This window comes from Sesamum indicum, linkage group LG5 (genome assembly GCF_026168435.1).
Source record: "Sesamum indicum cultivar Baizhima isolate 11 linkage group LG5, ASM2616843v1, whole genome shotgun sequence".
NCBI lineage: Eukaryota > Viridiplantae > Streptophyta > Magnoliopsida > Lamiales > Pedaliaceae > Sesamum > Sesamum indicum.
The window spans coordinates 10,551,442-10,573,457 of NC_142661.1; the positions used below are offsets into that span (position 1 = coordinate 10,551,442).

The window sequence follows — 22,016 nt, forward strand, 5'->3', positions numbered from 1 at the left end:
AAGGTATAATTGTTAAAAAAAAACATGAAATATAATAAATTATTCTATTATAATTTTATCTCAATTAACCTATGTAAATAAATTAATTACAAAATACTTATCCATGAACATTTATAAAGAAGCAATATAAAATATATCTTCCACATTTTTATTGTACTACCAAGTATCTCGAGGTGAATATAAAATTTATAAGATTTGAAGTAATACAAATTTTTCAAATACAAAATTATTAAATTTCAATTTAAAACAATAATTAACTTAATTAATTTTATTTTGAATATTATTATTGTTGGTACATATAAAATTAAAATATGCTAATTGTAATCTAAAACATAATTACAAGTTAAGTACAAATATATAAAGAAATTCAATACTGGAATATAAGATAGAGAAAATTAATTTGTACATCTCATCTTTATTTTTATATTAATTATAAACTTATTTTACTTTTATACTTTATTTTTAGAAGGATTCCAATCATGATTTTTTCTCTTTTTGTAGTTAATCTTAGAATTAATAAATTTTATATTTTGTAAATATAATTATATCTTTTATAAAGATATAATAAATTTATAAAAGATGTAATTATAATAACATATATCTATTTTTTAAATAAAATTAGTGATTTTAATTTATATTTAATACTAAATTTTACATATAATTTAGCTGAGGTAGTTTTTTTTTTCAAAAAGAAACTTGACCAAAATTATAATAAATGGGGGTTGAGAAGATAATAAATGCAGAATTGGTGAGTGCTTTTAATTTCGTTGATTTTTTTTTAATTTTTCCATCTTCCATGATCTAATTTTAGTAAAGTTAATATCAGGTGAATGTAAAAAATAATTAGTAGAAAAAAAAACAACAACGATGACATTACTTTTTTATCATTCCAATTTATTTATAAAAAAATATAATAAAATTAATCTGACTCCACATATGTAGATTGTATTTCATTTTTATAAGTACAAAAATATATCTAAAAATATTAAATCAATGACAAAACTAAAAATTTATGTAATTTTTATTTGCTAAAGTCAGCTTTTTGTATTTAAACCATGAACCGAATCAAATGTTAATAAAAAATTTATAATATCACCGACTAACCAAGGAACATGTTGTTTTCACCCATAAGAAAAAAAAAATCACAAATACTACTAAATAAAATCAATTTTCTAAAATAAAAATTAGAGAACTATTATCTTCAAATGAATTAAAAATCAAAATCAATTTTCACTAAATATTTTAACATATTTGACCACATTATAATTTTTAAATGTTAAAACTTTATCGTAATATAAATAATAAATTAATTTATAAACTTCTAATAAAATACAAATAACATTAAATATAATAAAAATTAAAATTAATAAAATTATAAAACTAATGTATCCCTCATCTTTATTTCTATTTAATATAAACTATAAATTGATTAGTTTTTATGGTCATATTTTTTCACACTTACATTTTGGTATTACTAAATTTTATCATATAGATCTATGTTTATATAATCAAAATAATTATTATGTTTCTGTGTTTATGATTATAATGTTTAATTATTAGAACCACATCTAGATATTCAAACAAAATATTATTTTAATTCAATTTTATAATGTTTACTATGTACACAACGACTAGTTCTTAAAAATTAAATAGTAATTAATCATATAATAATAAGTAACATCAACTTAAAAATGAAAAATTACACTTTCTTCCAAAAAATTTTAAAATTACACACACCATTCAAAATTTCACACTTAATCCATTAGGAATTGTCCAACAATATTGACAAAATTTTAATTTTACACTTATAAAAATAAAAATATATAGTACATATAAGACTAAAAATGTTAACTGGGTGATGTAATTCTAATTTTTAAGATCAATTCTAAAGTCAGCATTTTATGTCCAGACTCCTAATTTTACATGATAATTATAAATATACACAAAAATATATAAACACAACACTAAAACATGGACTATTTATTTTTTTGTACAATAAATTCAATTTTCTTCTTCTTTTTTATTGCCTAATAAAGCAAATAAATATATATCTAATAGTATGAAATGACTATAATGACAATTCATAAATAATACAACAAATATAATTATAAAATGCATGTAAATTCTTTAAAGTCCTATTATTATTTAATTTTAAGTTTAATTTTGTACACAAATTATTCTTAATTCTAAATAATTAATTATATTTTTTAGAGTACATAAAATGAAAAAAAAAAAAACTAAGTTAGGTATGCAGTCCCGTTTTTTATACTTTTTTTTTTTTCCTAAATATTTGAAAAATCTTCCAAATTTGGCTATACTATCAATTTTAAAATAAATCCATATAATATTCATCAATACCTCCTAAATAATCATTTGTTGGTATACTTTGTTTTCAAAAGAATTTCATAAGCTATATTTTTTGTTTAGTAGTTAACTAAGCATTATTTTAAATTTCACATTTGTTGATATAATTATGAATTTTATAATCATCTATTTATAAATTTAATATTAATAGTGTGAAAAAGATAATTTTTTAATTTATGAAGATAATGTTTAATTTTAGTAGTTATTCAAACAAAATATTATTTTAGAGTTCAAGACATTTATACAAAAAATAAAACAAAAGGACAAAAAAAATTCTACAATAAACTTAATGGCAGGACTTACCTGAATAGCAAAACACCCAATATAAAATTATCCCATTTTCAAATTATTAATATTAATATAAATAATAAAGTAACAATAAACTACAAAGACATAAAAATGATTTTTAGTTACTTCTTCTTATTATTTTTTTTTAATTTAATTATTATTTGTTTTGAAAATATCTTAATAAATTACTATTATACATAAATAATAAAATTATTTAATAGATATGTACGACAAATAATAATAAGTAACTTTTTAAAATAAAATTATATAATTTAGTTAACATTATTTTTTTAATAAACTTGAACAAAATTATAATAAATAAATTTAGTTTTTAAAAATGATCTTTCTTAAGAGCTTATTTAATATAAATAATAAGTTAACTTTTTAAAATTATTATTTTTGTTTGACATAATACAAAATAAAATAAATTATAATAAAAAATTTGAAACCAAAATAATAATTTTGACTAAATGCCCATTGAGAATATTATTAATATTGAGGTTGTAAAAAATTCAAAAGTATTATATCCATGGTTTTTATCATAGTAGGAGGAGCGATGAGAAATAATAAATATAATTAAAATTCTCTGATTTTTCATATTTGATAGAAGCATTTTTAGTAAATATTAAAAAATAATTAGTAAAAAAATATTAAAAAAAAGATAAAGAACAATGATTTTAATCGTTTGTTGAATTATAAAATATTATTTGTTATGTGCACATAAGAAAAACGTGCAACAATAACTAACTAATAAAATAATTAAATTGACAAAATTAATTGATACCTACAATATAAATAAGAATATATTAACGACAGTCATAAATGAAGAAATAAAATAGCAAATCATTCAAAAATTTATAATATACACAATAGCTTAGTATGCTTTTCATTTACAGTTATATATATTATTATATTATACTATAATAAAAGTGTGAACACCACTTATGTATTATTGATACCCTTTCAAATAATAAATGAGTGTATGAGGATGAATCTATTCTCACCTTTTTGGCTGGAAGGTTTTGTTACAACTGTATTAATCACCCGCCAATTCTTATGTTGTCAAAGAGTTGTATAAGCGAAGAGTCCAACGTGAGTTCTACAAGCACTCAAGCAAGAACGCAATCTCTACCACAAGAGCAGATCAACTTTACAAGAGTTCTACAATATGTTAGTTGACTATATATGCTATGAACAAGAATGTTGAAAATAGAGAACAACAACATAGTTTCAGCAGCAAAGAAGCCAATATGCAAGGTGGTAGAACACACACACTATTATTACTATATAAATTAAATCAGAGCAGCAAAAACAATGAAGAAATACGCTCCAATTAATCAAAAATTCAAGAAAATGAGAACCCAGGAACACAAAACATTGGGGGACAAATGATAAAAATGATATGATAGCATATGAATAGTTCACCTGCACCACGGAACACCAATACTAAAGCACTTTCGAGAACACACCGTGATCTTCTCACCAAGTATAGCAAATGTAACTGAAAGAAAATTATGTTATAAACTTCATTGGAAGAGTTTAAAAGAAAGATGGAAGACAAAAAAGAAAGAACTATAAATTAGAGAGTGACAGGACAAATTTGATGAAGTTGCACATGCGACGGGTACCATAACATATGTTGGATGAGAAACCACAAATGCGAGTACTTTTACAAAGTTACAAACACTATGTATAGTCTGCAAATAATGAATCTCATTTCAATTTCATGCTAAACCAAATTTACAATGGCCTGTTGATGAAAAGATGGTTTATTATATGTTTGACATTTTCAAATTACATTTACCACAAATGTTAAAATTTCTTAATTGGTGTACCTCCTAGATTCACAAGATGAGCTAACTGTTTCGGACTCTTATGTGCACTTATATCAGCATTGCCAGCCGAGTAGCTGCAGGAAATAGTAGTTTCAAAATCTAAGCCACAACCCAACAATATAGTTTCACATAGAAAGTGGTATGAGGTTACGTAAATGGTCCACCAGTCAATGCAAATTTCACAAACTATAAAGTATTGTCCATAGTTTTGCCATTATCGAAACCACAAACAGAAGAAAATTCCAGAGTTGAACTCATTTGGATAGCATCCTATCCCATAGGATAGCTTAAGTTTAGCTGATGTGTCCTTCACCTTCACCAACTGTGCAATATGTAGCCAAGTTTTAAGCCTGGATTGAGTAAAACCAGCGAAAACCTCCAACAATTTTTATTACAAGATGATGAGCAACTGCCTATAGAAATTGAATAATGTATTAATTCAGATCCCCAATATCCTCAAAGAGCTAGAGTACTTCAATACAAGTCAGCACAAAGTACATATGAATTAAGACATGATGGAGACAGGAAGCACAGAGTTCATGGTGATCCTGATTGGCATCACAGTACCATTCTAGATGATACACAGGTATAGACAAAAGGATACCAATTCAAGGCCTAAACCCAATGAACTCCAATTCTCAAATTGAATAGCCTGCCTAATTATTTCAAAGTTTCAGATCTAGATCTATTAACATGTTGCATATTTCAGAGACCAAATACAATAGAAGGGTTTTGGGGGTAGCTGATCATAAACCAATCTTGAGTAGCATAATCATTCATGATACATGTACTCTCACAGAGCTTCACAATAAATTACCAAATGAAACTATATTTGAGCAGGAGCTCATCACTTTCAATCTTACCCAAACTGACTGAAAAAAAGGAATATCACCAATAACGTCTGTTGAAAGATTCGTTACAACAAAATATGACATTTTTTCTGAATATTAAATTACTAAAAGATCCATTGAATTCTAAAAACCATCATATCTGTCAATTGTGTTTCACATATACTTGGTGTGCAAATTAGTTCTAAAAAAAAAATATGCTTTTCAATATTTAATTCATGTATCACATACATTTAGCATGTAAATTATTTCAGAACAATTCATGCTTTTCAAAAATTCATTTACACTCCATGTTTCCTGATAATCTGCAGTGTCACAACATTACCCACTAAATGTATTAAAACTCATGCATTATGCCTGATCCACCCACAAATTCAGAGCATATGATCTATTTATCGTGGCGGTTCTATTACCTAGATCCAAACTAAACCCCACTATTAGCTGACCTTATCCTGCCCATCCTATGCGAGAGTATGGACGAACTCCTTAATAAGCCTGCATCTAGAGTGCAAAGCAGATCAAAGATACATGTCAAATGAAGATACAGAAATCTTCTCAGCAGCTTTAATTTTCTTAAGCCTAAATAAATCACTATTCACTTAGTATTCTCGCATGCTAATAAAAAAACTCACGAAACAATCACAATACCTCAAGAAAAGCTTTTAACAAGGACTTGTAAACTACTAATCCTTTTAGAGCTTTTCATTTTGGTGTACATATTGTTTTTCCTTGTCCTTTTAAAGGAAACATGGAAGATCCCATGGCTGGAAGTCATCTTTGTTGAAAGACTGACTGCTTAATTTTTTAAACATGGAAGACCCCTTGGCCTATTTTTTAAAAAGTAACAAGATTTGATGCAACTAAATCTGATGGAAAGCAAAACCATGATTAAGCAGGGGATGGGTCATGCTGACCAACCACATAAAGCTGCCAGCCGTTGACCAATTCATGCAAAAAACACGAACACAAGGGTTTTAGCTACTGGTTGTTCTAAAAATTCCAGGAAAAACTCACTCAAGAATAATAGGTCAGATAAAATGCAACACTGATTAAGGAGTCATGACTTACATCAAAGGCACTCAGTATGTCGCGTACTTTGGTACAATAGGCCCCTTCTGTTGCAAATGCATGCAACGAACCATCCTCAGATACATAGGTTTCTGAAGCCATTGTTTCTCTGCTTGCTCCATGGGCTACTGCAGACACAAGTTTGGGCACATAACCAAGATATCCAACATGATCTGCAAGAGCGGGGTACATCCTAAGTAAAGAGACCGGGGCAGCAGAAAGAAGTAGAGGAAGTTCAGTGTCAACAGCTTGGCCATCATATTGTGAGGTGGCAACAGATGTAAGGTACTGATCCAGCAGCCCTTCAAGAAATCTCTGGAAATTTGGTATATTTCAGGAATAACCTAACATAGATCGCTCCAACCTCGACAATACATGATGTAAGTCATCAAACAGAATTAGCATTCTTTAGAACATCCATGTAATCAATCAAAAACAAAAGAGTACATCTGCAGCACACAGCAGTTATACCTGAGGTTCATTTCTCATCTCCTGTTGGCCAGAGGCCTGCTCAGGTACATCCCAATCAACAACACGTCCTTTCACCTGTTCACGGTACAGATCCGAAGCCATAGTTGCTATTTGTGCAGACAACGATGCAGCCATTGCTGGAGTCCAGACAAGTTCAGGAGCTTCTGTTGTTTGTTCAAGAGCAGTCACAACTGCTTCACCAGGACCATCCCTGATTACCGAGACAAGGCCATCAGGCAGAAATCTTGCCAGAGTTATCGCCACTCTAGGCCCATGCATAGTCTGGCCAACAAGCTTCCCTAATAGCGAAGCTGCTGCGGCTCTTTGCTGCAACGGAATCTCTTCTACACAAAATTCATTTTAGAGCGCAAGATAGAATCCTTAAGAAACCGCTATCTATGAGATCAGCATACCTTGTATTGGCAAGAGAACTTCAAGAATGAAAACCACCCCTCCATGCTTTGCAGCTGCCCAAGCTAGCTCCGGCATGCTTGCCAAGGCATAGAGAACATGCAAAGCTCCTTCACGGCAGCTGGGAGATGAGTGAAGCAACTGTAATAAAATAAGCAGACCAGAGCTATCTGCGACCATTGCTTCCACACAAGGTGCATATGTTGTCAACCGTGACAAAACAAGTAGACATAGCTGAGGAATGTTGCTTGATGAAGAACAGGAAGAGAAAAGCATTCAAAGAGGGGCAATAGCTTCTCCTTTGTGGAGACCACTGAAGCTAAATTCATATTCTTTGTCAACAAGAGCTGAAATTACAGAAATTACAGAAAAGAAGGTGTCAAGGGTGACTAAAAAAGTGTCAGACGAAAAACCACCAGACTTCTACCTGAAGGGATAGCAGACCGTATTGAAGATTTTTTACTAGTTCCAAATCCTCCCTCTCCAAGCTTTTCCCATCAAGTGATGCTGAAGAATCATCAGAAGAATGCTGCTCGGCAGATCCATCAGTGGTTACATCACTATTAACATGAGTATCCATGCTTGCAGCGGGTGCATTATGGACTAGATGTGATATAAAATCAACAAGGGCAAGACATAAGTCCTCAGGCTTAGTAATTTCAAAATCTGGTTGATCATTATAGACTCTCAAGTATACGTTGCCAATATAGAGCTCCTTAGATAATGCTTCATAAACAAAGGAATGCGAATCTTTAAGGTCATATGAACCATGATGACTAAGGCTTGCACGCTGCTCTTCCACAAATTTCAAAAGTTCTACTCGAGTGGAGGAATTCCAGATTATCTGTAAATGAAAGATCAAGTGAAACTATGTCATGATATCTGATAGTCCCACAAGGTCATCAACTATGGCATAGAGCACTAGAAATGGCCATCACTTGGAACTACAGTATATGTGTTTAAAACATTTTCAATCTAGATAGTTAAAGTAACACCTACACCCCAATTATTATCAGAAAGACAACCTATATATAGATTAGAATTATAGCTTGCACAAAACAGATACCTTTTTCTTAATCATTATGCAAAAAATAAAACCTTCAGGCTCGTGAAAAGAACTTCTGGTGCTAAAGCTTTCTTTTTTTGTGTTTTTGTTATTTTTTTATGGGGTGGGGAGGAGGAAAATGTGCAAATAGGTTTGCATATCAAACAAAAGAAATGTATGGAAACTTCACAACTAGTCATAGATAGGAAGGGCATAGATTTTAAGGCCCAAGACCAAATTTCTTTGATCTGACAAGATAGATATACGGAAGAAGATACTCTATTAGATGCAAACAAATAACCTCTTCCCTTAAAGAACCAATAGTTGACCTGAAAGAGATTCTTTGAATTAAATACTATGTCCAGTGCAAAAGACAGTTCAAAGGAAAATTAAGTTCTCTAGATTTAAATGCAGAACGTCCAGAAAACATCCACACCACCACTATACCCGAATTTGCTAGTAAAAAAGTAAATCGGGAAAAGAAAAAAAAAAGAAACTTGAATCAGTTATAGAATCTTCATGACAACTACATACCAAGTAGTTAAAGCCAATTTGAAACCTTTTAATAACACAAACATGTAGAACATATTGCTTTCCTCTCTTTTTTCCCTCAGTTATCTACTTCTAATAGAACCAACAAAGTACTTACAAAAGAAGAAGAAGCAAGTATTGCCTACATATCAGAAAAGGTATGTTAAGAAGCCTGCCCTGTTATAGTGCTCTGAGTTTCACAACATTCAAAGAAAATATGCAGATACTAATGCAAGGAGATGAGGCAATGCTCAAGTAGCACCCAATATGTTTTTTCTTTGTCAAAATGCAAAATCTGCAGCATTTACCTCAGGGGACTCCAAGTTTGAGTTTAATGTGAATAGGAGGTCTTTTGCAAATTTATTTTTCAGCATGCTTGCAAGTTTAGGGGTTAGTAAAGCTCTAAGGGCATCAGCTGCAGCCTGATTGTAGGGTGTCGGGATCGCCTCGTCAACCAAACCACTAAGCCTTGACAAGGCATGAGATGCTTTTACAGCATGTATGTTTTTTGCTATTTGAACGCTAGTTCCAACACCATGTGCATCTGTCTTATCTGATTCCTCCGCCGTCGAATCATATTGGAGCAACAATGGTATAAGGTACCTGAACAAACAAAAAGTGACTCTATAGAACCACAAGTTTCTGAAATGGACCTGGATTCAAACAAAATAATCCACCTGAGAAAGACCATAACATCACGATAAAGCAGTTTGCAACAGTGGAGTGGTTTTTAAGATATAACAGGCACATAGCAGCTGATGCAGAGGCCTTCAAGTTCACAATGTTCATAAACCATAAACTTCCACGGTGCCGTAGAATAAAGAAATTTCGTCTTTCAAAAAATAGTCACCATAAAGTACCTTCAACACAATAGTTCCAAGATTTTGTTCAATTTTAAAATAAAAGTTGGACTCTCTTCGCAAGCAAATTGACTCAACAAAAGGTACCAAACAAATAAACATTACTCTATGAACCCTCAAGTTTGTAAATGGACCTGGATTCAAGTAACAGACCACAAGAGAAAACTATAACATCAAGGTACGGCAGTTTTTTGAGAAACATCGGAGTGGTTTTTGTAACATGTAACAGTCATGTACCAGCTGATGCAGTGGCTTCAAAATTCATATTGTTCATAAAGCTTAAGTTTTCACACTTCACGTAGAAAAAGTACATTCTGGCATTCAAAGAATAGTCACCACAAAGCATCTTCAACACTAGAGTTCCAACATTTTGTTCAATTTAAAAAAATAACAATATGACCACCTTCACAAGCAAATAAATTTTCTATACAAGCTCAGACAGACACAGAGAAAATGCCAGCAACAAAGTCATCCACATGAGCACAAAGAGCATTATAAATAGACCAATATGGGTAATTTCATTATTCAACATCCATATATGAGCTGCAAAGAATTATATGGGCAAAACAGTGTAAAGTAATGAACGAATATAAGCTAAGTCACTGAGCAATATGTCACTTGGAGCCAGGTTAAGCGATAAATACAAAAGGACAGTCAAGAAATCCATAACAGAAACAGTAGTGTTCTGCAAACTTCCAGAAACTAGAATCTCATGCTAGAAAACTGATGAAAGCATAATCATAACAATATAATGATCTATCTTACCACAGCACACCAGCCTTCAGAAGGGAATTTTGAATTTCAGAGGAGATAGAAAGGTGAGCAATGGTCTGCAGGGCAGCATCAATAGCAGCAGGAACAAGCTCAAGTTCAGTGCAATGAACAATGTCATCAACTAATCCTGAAAATTCGAGCATCTCAGTTCTCGCACTTTCAAACTGACTCAAAACAGAAAAGGTTCGCATTATGCTAGCAACAATAGTAGCGGACGGTTCAGTGGCAGGAGTTGTTGGCTGGACCACACACATGCAACGGGAAAGGAGGGTTGCAAGAAGAGGTATTCCACCAACTCTCACAAGCTCTTCACCATTGAATGGTGAAGACTCGCACCTGAAAGTTAAATATGTGGAAATAGCATAAGCAAAAGTACATTTACAAAGTACTTATCTAAAGAAGAATGATATGGAAATTAAAGGCAGATGATGAATTTACATCAACCAAACAAGCTCCGAGGATGCAACTAGAAGATGTGCTCGATCAGAGGAAAGAAAATTGTTATCATCCTTGTCCACTGTAATGGCACTTAGGAGCATAGGATATCCAGCATATTTGAATGGCATCAATACATTCCCATATCGCCTATATAGAATACACTGGCCCTTTAAGAGAAGCAACAACCTCCAAGTCTGGGGACCTTGCAATCCTTGCATGGTCACCTAAGGAAGAGGAATAAGAAAGCAGTAGATCACTAAAAAGAAAATATGAAACATGGAACTCAAATGTGAAGAAATACAACCAATTAAAGAGGATTGCATTCCGGCCAAAGACATGCCTCATAAAAACCCTCATATGTAGGGTTCAACTTAGGAATTTTGTCCAACTTTGCTGATCATATTCAAAGAAGTTTACTGATTGCAGAATGAAATATTAGATGGAGGCAACAAAACCAAAGGGAAACATATGTAAGTAGTCCAAACCTCATAGGAAAGCCCTATGATTTACATTTTCACTCTTCCGCAAATGCCACTTAAATTTATATATTTAAATTTATTTCTTGGTCCACACCTTAAATTTAGGTAGTATCATATCTAAGAATTAAATATACATATAGTCCCGTGTCCTTCCTAGTTCCAAGATATATTTAAAACCAACACTGATATCCATTTATATGTGTAAAAAAGCATTTGGCTCATCTTGACAGCATAAATACCTTTAGAGCACTTTCTACCAGTCAAATAAACAGCATAATTGTGATAACGGCGTCTAAACAAGTCGACTAATTCATTTGAAATAAGATCTGGCAGCTTATAAGATCCCTTGTCTATATGATCTTTTTTTTTTCTCAAGCTTAATCATATAGTCTCCGTTTGTTATGAGTAACGACAGATCCTCACACAGGATGAAGGAATTTGGCATACCTGCAAGCACTCATAAGCTTTCTGCACTGCCGGAAAATTCTCCCTCCCTTCAGGATTTTTGTTTGGATGATACTTCATTGCAAGTTTCCTATACTGTCTCTTGAGCTTTTCCTCATCAATATACTCAATCTGCTTTGATATATTAGGTATCTCCTCAACTGACTCAAAACTTGGTTTCGCAGGGGCGTCGTCTCTGGATACTTCATCAATGGAAATCTCTAGTATCTTGCAAGCTTCTTCTTCAGAAAGGTCCATTGGCCTTCGAGTTAACTCTTCTCTCCACATTAATAGCAATGATTGCAAAAACTCAACATGTTCAACAATAGGCCAATTAGGAAATCTAATTTCATCACATAAGTTTCGAGATAATAACGATGACACCACATTTCATCATTCAGCTCTGGATATGTCACTGGTGGCATTGGAGCATAGTCATATAAGGAATGACAATGCTGTGACAATTTCTGGGGAAATCACCAAGATGCTGACGAACCAAATCAAATAAAACTGAGAGTTAAATGCAGCACTTATTTGCATTGAGGATGACTCAACTACCACCATGTTTTAGAATGTAAATACTAAATGTTAACAAAAGATGCTTGGGGTGAAAGACAAGTAGCAAACTCTAATTGCAGATTCAGGGCTACCTGACGGATCAGATTTTCTGCTCGCATCTTGTGTGTCCAAATAATCTCAGGAGTGTCAGAATCAGAAACCATTGCTGCGGCAAAAGCAACTGGGCCGCTACGTTCCAGTACATAAAGCAATGACTCAGGTAAGAGGCTGCCCAAAACACTTTGTTTCGCCAAAGGTAGAGAAGAGGAAACTGCAGCGTCCTCACCACCATGAAAAGCTTGATAAACATGAGTCACTGAGAAGAGTTGGGCAATTGAAAGAAGATTAGACCCAGGGTAAGCCAGAGCAAAATAAAATGCGCCTGTACAGTATAATCGGATTATTGCTTTTGGGTTCCTAGTAACTGTAGCTTTCAGCAGAGCAGCAGCAGCATCAACAATAGTCGGTTCACCAGAAAGCATTCCCTGCACATAAGAAATAGAGGAAAGAGTTTGGTTCATTAACCAAAGCTCTGAAATTGAGAAACAACGTGCATATTGATGGAGCCACCATCCAGCCACTGCCTAGTTCAGCTTAAAAACAAAAGAAAAAATAACGAAAACATCTCAAACCTCTCTAGAAGGCAAAGAAAGGAACAAAAGTTACCCCACTTCCAAGGTGAAAGTGTTATAATATAATTACCATGAAAAGGCACAAGAGAATATGAAAAGTTGCATCTTTAAAACACCAGGAGTTTAAGGATACTAGTACACGTGGATATCCTAAGTGCATATTACACGGAAACTGTATCTTAGTTTAAGGAGGTGCAATAGTTCCAGTGACCCTTCTACAGTTGTTTGCTCAATCAGTCTCCAATGTGCATCTCATGTGATGATAAGCACAAATACCGGACAACTAACTCCCATTTTAAATGGCTTGCAAGGCAACCGGTTTATTGTAGGATAAAGCTCTGATCCTATTTTACTCTACGTGCCACACATCAATCTTTTATGTAACCAAGCTCATAACCAAAGGAATACTTAAAGGGGCCCAGTGCTTTATGTACGTGAAAGAATGGCCTGCTCGTTGAAGTGAGTAAAGATTGAGGGAAGGGAAAAACAAAATGAACAGCCCTTCATAATTCTTTTGAACCAACTTGTACCAGATCCACATACAAGCAAAATTTAGAACTCTTTGAACAGAAGTCGGAAATGCTGTACCCCACCCTCGCATATCCATCAACATAATCCTCGACTTACTATCCCTAAGCAAATACAAATCATAGAACTTCCAGATTGAAAATCTCAAATATTTGAGGACAAAGGTTGATGGAACTTATTTGAAACCACATATCAACCTTTACATTTTTCAGGCTCTCCAGGTAAATAAACAAAAGATACAATAACAAGCATAACTTTCTGCGTTTTTAGCAATTTTTTATTCTAATAAGTCTGAGTAGATTTTTCAGTTGCCCAAATTGGGACAAGAGCACACACAACCAATAGAAGGACAGGCACTTAAAAATATTACTTGTGCAATATGTGGAAGACAACGTGAGCTTGACAAGATCCTCTTTACTCTGGGGGTTGGTGTAACAATCTCTCCAGCATCATCTAGATCTGAATGAGCGGCTACCATACTGTGCAATATGGACAATGCCACATCTCCTACCTGAACACGCCCGTCTTAGGAACATTGTAAAACAAGCATACCCAACTATAGGTAGGTGTATCAAGTAAAGACTCCTTCCATGTCATTATTTGTCCCTTTGGCGCAGGAAAAACAGAAATTTCTCTACCATAGATATCCTATTTAATTAACAAAGTAAATAAGAAAGAACCTCGTTCAGTAACTAATTTATAATATATTTAGTCTAAGAAATGTAGATGATCATAAGAGCGAAAAAATTCTTCGTTATTACAGTAGAAATTACTTTATTTCATATTCTGTCGCTAAAAACTGCAACAGAATGATCATGATCATAGTCTGTAGTCCAGTAATTAGTCTCTATAGAAACTAGATACTAATTCAACTCCATCAGTTCAGCAGTAGTTTGATATATAAACAACACTTCAGTGCTATTGAAGATCCCCAAGATCCGCAAAGAGCTAGAGTAGTTCAATACAAGTCAGCAGACATGATGGAAACAGGAAGTACAGAGTTCATGGTGATCCTGATTGGCATCAAGGTACCATTCTGGATGATACAGGAATAGACAAAGGAATACCAATTCAAGGCCTAAACCCAATGAACATCAATTCTCAAATTGAACAGCCTGCTTAATTATTTCAAAGTTTCAGATCTAGATCTATTAACAAGTTGCATATTTCAGAGACCAAATACAATAGAAGGGTTTTGGGGGTAGCTGATCATAAACCAATCTTGAGTAGCATAATCATTCATGATACATGTACTCACATAGCTTCACAACTCAGTAAATTACCAAATGAAACAATACTTGAGCAGGAGCTCATCACTTTCAATCTCACCCAAACTGACTAAAAAGAAGGAATATCACCAATAACGTCTACATAAGACCAAACTGTGTAGAATATCCTAAATGTAGCATCAAACATCCCATCCCACAACAACGGACCAGAGCATTGTCCAAATAGTTAGATGCCAAAAACCTAGAGATTGCAATTGCATGCTTATGTACATAAGTTCAACAATTTACATAGCAACAGGCAGAAAGGAATAGTAAAAGAATATGGGGACAGTATGTCTACTGTTGTAGACAATTTTAGTATATTGCCATTATTGCACTCAAAAAATCAAAACCATCAAGCACCCTCTAAAATGCTCTGATACTTTATGACTTAGAGATATACACCAAATTACCTTCATTTAGCTTCAACTAACATGCATCATTCTACAGCGCGACACATTCCAATTGTGATCAAAAGTCATATATTACATAAATGAAGCAATTATTTGCATATATTTCAATTTTAAATAACAATTATTATCTTACCATAGGTTTCTGCACAGGGGCATAACAAGAAAAGGAATGCCGGTAAAATACTAACCTTATGTTTGGTTTCAGTTTTGGGCCATCTCAGAGATGGCCCAAAACAGAAGCAATGTTTGCCATTGCTTATTTTGCCATGTTTTTGTCTTGTTTCTAAGTATTTTATCTTGTTTCTAAGTATTTGATTTTTAAATACAAATATATTTTATTTTAACCACTTAATATTTTATACGTAATATTTTCTACATCATTGGAATAATTAAAAATTTTAAAAAATATAAAATAATATAATTATTCTACGCGGTTAATTCATATATTACATTATTTGAATAATGTATTTAAATTTATCACCTCGAATAGAACAACTAACAAAAATATTGTTAATCCATTATTAGAGTGCATTTAATTATTTTTAAAAGTGTATTTACATAAATTATTTTTTTTCATTTCCATACATATATAATTAGGAAATAATATTTATTTTAATCCACTCACAACTAAATAAATTATATATATTTTTATACATATATATATAAATATATATAAAAGAGACATGATTTGACAATGAACAGTATTTTTTGTCTCCCCACTACCCAACATCAAACATAACATACTTATTTTATATTATCTCCAAAAATAAATCCAAACATACACACTATTTCTAACTTATTTTTATTTATCTTTGTTTTTCTCTCTCTATCTCCACAAAATACCCAAAAACAAGTTAAAAACAAAACCAAACATAATGTAAGTTTCCAAGAGACCATTTCTGCGTGATACCAGAAGAGGATCATACATAAGAAAAGAAAACAAACCTAGAACATAACGAGACTGCAAGATCATATGATAACTGGAAGCGAGACACCGTTGGAGGACACCTAATAGCTGCACTATGTATTGCAGCTTCTCTTGCAACACTCGACGATTCAGTATTAGCCATATCAGCAGCATCTCCACAATAATTTCCTAAAACAATAAGATCGAATAAACAGAATAAGCACTTTAATTTCAGATATTGATATTAAATAACTTCTCTAGATAGATCAACATAAATATCGATAGGAATTAAGCCAGTACAAGTGACTTACCAGGACTGAACCCCTAGTGATAAGCTCTTGGGAAGTGACAACAAATTCTCGAGCTTTTTGCACCAGTAGTCAAGAAAAACATTAATTTAAGAGAGTGACTTGCAATGCAACCAAAGATTAAATCACTATAGATGCAGAACAACAAAAAGTAGCACAGACCTAATATTAACAAATGATGGTATCTAATTGTATCTGTTGATTTTCAGTGGATAAGAAAATCCCTAGCAGAATGCTAAGTCCTCAAAGGTACCTAAAAGATTTTACAGTACTTATGTTCCATATATTCTTCTCATGATGTAATCTTTTTTTCATTTAAAACACCTTGCTGCGAGCTCATAACTCAATACCACCCAATATCTATTGTCGAGTATGGACTTGAATTTTACTCCTTCAACACTTCAAGAGCATAAAAAGATAAATGCAGGAGAGCACTAACACACCTAGCCCCTCAAAAGAATAGCTCGCACTACCAATGAACTAATGAATGGGTTCTGCATAAGAGTGTAGGGGACAAATGATAAACATGATATGATAGCATATAAATAGTCACCTGCACCACGGAACACCAGCACTAAGAAGCACATCCAGGGACATCATCTGGTTATCACCAAGTGTAGCAAATGTAACTGAAAGATATTTGATGAACTTCATTAAAGAGTTTAACAAAAAGATGGAACACAAAAAAGGAATCTGATTTTATTTTCAATTATTAGTTAACAATGATTCCCAACCTCACATACCTGGATAAATTCACGAGCCAGTAAAGATTAGAAGTGAAAAATTTATAATACTTGTCTATATGCAGCATGGTAGACTTCTTTAACTCTTACATGCAAGCACATACATTTTCCTTTTAAGGGGCGGTCATGTAAGATGCACTACTGCCTATATACTGAACTTGCACCCTCACCCTGCTGGGATGGCAATCTAAAGGGAATAATTCATAAGATTAAAGAAAATTATAATAATATAGAATTTAAATATTGTTACAATAAATACAAGGCCAGAATCTATCTCCTCCTCCTCCCAACCAAAAATAGTAGTAACATAAGAAAAGGCATGCCAAAGTAGAGGATTTTACACACAAAAATTTTCAGCACCAAGAAATGTGACAATTTTTTAATAAATCAATAAAGAAAAGAAAGGACTGCCGCAATGTCTTTAAAGTTATTGCCTCCAACAGAATGAAATACTATGTGCACATAATCTCAAAACACAAACGCCGCAATACATTATGCAAATGCTAACTTATCATAACGAGGGTAAGAGGCCAATCACATCACAACACTTCGTTTTGCCAAGTATAGAGGAGGACAATCAAGCTTCCACAAAATCTATGGGTTTCAAAATGTTATCATCCTCGATGCTAACACAATACCCTTTTATCTCCTTACATCTACCTAGTCGGGACGGATTTCGCTTTTCTTTCTTTTCTTTGGCCACTAATGAATTTTTTTTCTTTTTTCTTCCCCTTCTGCTTTAGTCACGGCTTTTATTTTCTTTTTTTTCCTTTGTTTTTGCCCGCGACTTGTGTTCTTTAGCCCGTTTTCCGGTCTTTTGACGCGAATGACAACACTTGTGGTGAAGGCACCCGGTTACTCAACCAAAAAACGTCGCATTCTGGCCTTTTGACGCGAATGACAACACTTGTGGTGAAGGCACCCGGTTACTCAACCAAAACACGTTTTACCTAAAGTGCTTTGCATACTCATAGCTCCGGCCACCGTTTTACGTGAATAACAACATTTGTGATGAAGTTACCCAGTTACTAAGTGACCTAAACCAGCGGAGTAGATGTAATTTCCTTTTTCTTACTTTTCTTTCTTTCTTTCTTTTTTTTCCGGAAGGGGAAGGGCCTTTGAATTTTTCAAAATGGATGCATGTCCCATGTTAGGGATATAAGGATCAATCGGGTAAAGTTATAGCAAACAAATATGATCTCACAAGAATCCTAAGATTTAGTAGAAGCAAAGATATTCCAACTCTGTTTCAAAGCAATTCAAAATGCATGAAATTATGCTTCAACGACTCCACAGTTAATCAAAGCAACAATCACATAACGCTAGTGCACATTCATGTCTCAATCTTATGACTTCCTAAATCACATTTATTTGTCAAATTACTAAATAATATAAACAGAGGTAGCTTGATAGTAACTGGCAAAAGAAAACAAAACAAAAGAAGTTTGATAGGATAACAAAAGATAAATGATAACTTAAAAAGAAGTTACCCTCTGTTCCTATGTGTTAATTAACACTACATATATGTCATGGAATTCTTTACTTTCAAATGGTTTTATCTCATTTGGAAGGTGAATTGGGCTGTTCAAATCAAAATTAGAATATGAGAAGTTTCATGTAATCCTAAAATGCTAAACAGAACACATCGTTTACTAAAATGCTAAACAATTACAGACATCCCAACAACAAAATATGTCTCACAGAGCTTCATATACCACAAAGAACAATACACATCGTTTACTTGAATGAGATAACATAAAAGCACAACCAAATAAAACAAGATGAGAAACACCCACACCACAGTAGTAAAGTAATTGAAAACCACTTAAAAAGCATCCAACACTATTTATCAAAGGAACAAACTTGCCATAGATAAAAAGAAAATCACAACCCCATAATGTAGATGATAAATATCAAGAACTCAAGATAACAATGCAAACATATAAAGGAAGGAATGCTTGATGGATGAAATGAAGAGTGAAAGCCAAGAAAATGATCGACTTTTTACCACCATTATCACTTTGCAAAGACTTTCTAGTTTCTGTGTCATTGTTTTCAAAGACCGTCTTTGCCACCTCATACACCTTCCATTCGCGTCCAGCATGCATTAAGACATAAGACAAACAGATAATTTTGAAATTCCACAACCAAACTGCATGTTCACAAGAGGAATTAGTGTACTGTGCATCATTCGCCATTGTTGGATAAATAAATTACAAATAGAACTTACTTCTAAAGTCTTCATGACTCCTCAAGCTCTACCGCCTTCTTGGACCATTCCTCCGAACCTTCCTTAAACGAGTGTACAAGCTTGGTTACCTATGTGGTCCAGAAACATTGAAACACAAAGACATTGACAAATGCATTAGATGTGACAAATGTCTACACACACATATATATATATACATATGAACAACCAATGCATTGCTTAAAAAGATAAGTAGTTGTTAAGACGAAGCCTTAACCAACCATCAATCCTGGACTTATAAGGGCATCATACAACTAAGAACAACATGAATATATATACACATAAACACAGAAAAAATGACCCTCTTATATACAAGACCGTCGTGCTTTGTTATGTTGATCGCCAGCATGGTAAGTCCTCAAAGGTATCTAAAAGATTTTGACAATACTTATGTTCCATTTATTCTCCTCCCAATGTCATTGTGCTACTAGTGCTTAACTTAATACCACCCAATCTCCATGCCCAAATATTATACTCCTTCAACCCTTGAACAACATTAAAAAGATAAATGTAGGACGAGGACCAGCCCACCCATCCACTCAAAAGAATAGCTAGCACTACCAATGAACTAATGAATTGGTTCGCATAAGTTTCAGATCTATTAACAAGTTCCATATTTTCGAGAACAAATACAATAAAAGTGCTTTGGGGGTAGCTGATCATAAATCAATCTTGAGTAGCATAATCATTCATGATACATGTACTCACAAAGCTCCACAACTCAGTAAATTACCAAATGAAACAATATTTGAGCAGAAGCTCATCAGCTTCAATATTACCCAAACTGACTAAATACAGGAATATCACGAATAACGTCTACATCAGACCAAACTGTACAGAAAATCCTAATATGAGGATTGTTCAAACAGCAGAAACTCCCTCTCACTCACAATATGGTATTAGATGATGAATGTATTCAACTTGGAAAGGAGACTGAACTGTTCGTGGTAATAACCAACAATGATAAACTGTGAAGGCCCTTAAAACCATCAGAAATTGAAGCTGGTTCTTGAATTAGAAGATAAAGAGGGATGAAAATTGGATTTGGACAGGTCAAGGGGACCAAACATCATAAAAGAAAAAGTGGCTTCCATTAAAACTTCATGTCATAGAATTCATCATTCACAAAAAAACTAGCATGGTTCTGAAAATTAACTGTTACAAGTCATAAGAAAAGCGGAAATCTCTGCTCACCAGATGCATACGAGATTATTTGCCTTTTCAAGTGAAATATAATGAGCCCCTTGGAATGCAGCAGCGGGCGGTACATTGAGTGGTCTGAAATCAACGGAATATGCCTTCTGAAAGCCATCATTGTCAAGTTTGCAGGTCTCCTGTCTGATTCACATCCTCTTGGCAATGACACCTGAGCAACCATGGAACACTCATGATTTAGATAAATGTTCACGTCCTACAAATTGTCACATCTTAAGAGCTGGAATAACAAAGGAAGATTACGGGATAATTATACAGACATGTACCCTCAGGTTTGGGTATTATGAAAAAAAGAAAAAAAAAAAAAAGAGGGAAAGGCCTGCGTATTGAAAAATTATGTTTCCACTCTTGCTCATATTTTACATTACAGTGAGAGCAAACTTAGGACATCAACAGAGAGTATTCCAGTATTCCTTCTTTATCTATCAATATATGAACAATGAGAAAATATTGGGCCAAGAAGGATTGTTCAAACAGCAGTAACATTTCGCAATACCATAATTTGAGGCCTCCTTCGCGCTCTGTCTCTCCCCCTGCTTTTCTTGGTTTTCTTTACTCTGTCTTTTGGGTGAGAAATGAACACAAGAAAAAAGAAATGACTTCACCTGCTTTCTTTAACTTTTTTCCTCGGAGAAGTGACCAGAGGAGAAGGGAAATGGTTTGATTGTGGGGTTGGGTGAGGGTATTTTGGCGGTGGGAGGACGGAACTGCGGCGTCTCTCCTTCGCCGGCTTTGGCTTTCTTGGAGGGAGAAAATGAGGGGTATTGTTTGAGGTGTGAGAAGAAGAATTGCAAAGAGGTGTGACGGCCTTCCTCGTACCTGCAACATCACCCACTTGCCTCATCTGCTTCTCCACATTCAGCAACATCTCAATTTTTGCCTCCAAATCTCCGCCTCCATTTTCCTACAAAATTAAACCAAAACATTCGATAAATCACAGCACGAGATACAAAATGGGGAAGCCAACAATAGCGTATAAGCCAATTGGAAATCAGGAACGCGCATTTGCTTACCATTTCGATCGAATAGATACGAACAATTGGGGAATTTTTCGTGCAATCGATGAAAAACAAAACCCTAGAGAGAGAGAAAGAGGAGAGTTGAAATATGTTTTACCATGCGACCATCTCACAGCTAATAAACCTATTACAAAACTATAAAATTTTTATTATACATTTTGACCCCTAAATTATTTTTATTATAACAAAAGTCCCCCTACAAAAAATAATTTAGTGTTGGCTGAACAAAGACACCCTTTCAACTTACTTTTATATTTTTTGTTTCACTTCCTAAGTATTTTTAATTAAAAAATCTCTCTCAAAACTACTTTTAGTAATTTT

The 22,016-nt window shown here is 33.4% G+C and overlaps 1 long non-coding RNA gene and 1 pseudogene across 2 annotated transcripts; both read right to left on the minus strand.

Moving 5' to 3' along the window:
- Positions 1–3,811: 3,811 nt before the first annotated feature.
- LOC105162402 (dnaJ homolog subfamily C GRV2-like) lies at positions 3,812–17,124 on the minus strand (annotated as a pseudogene). Its single transcript, XR_016065438.1, has 14 exons — positions 17,040–17,124; positions 16,201–16,351; positions 15,011–15,044; positions 13,945–14,085; positions 12,473–12,899; positions 11,860–12,343; positions 10,934–11,157; positions 10,487–10,831; positions 9,170–9,464; positions 7,713–8,129; positions 7,288–7,632; positions 6,875–7,218; positions 6,404–6,767; positions 3,812–4,153 (listed from the first exon to the last, which is right to left on the minus strand). The product of XR_016065438.1 is annotated as a dnaJ homolog subfamily C GRV2-like (transcript).
- A 1,385-nt stretch (positions 17,125–18,509) lies between these two features.
- LOC105162391 (uncharacterized) lies at positions 18,510–21,769 on the minus strand. Its single transcript, XR_016065473.1, has 4 exons — positions 21,690–21,769; positions 21,173–21,580; positions 20,656–20,827; positions 18,510–19,532 (listed from the first exon to the last, which is right to left on the minus strand). It is a non-coding gene; the product is annotated as an uncharacterized LOC105162391 (long non-coding RNA).
- Between the last annotated feature and the right edge of the window lie 247 nt (positions 21,770–22,016).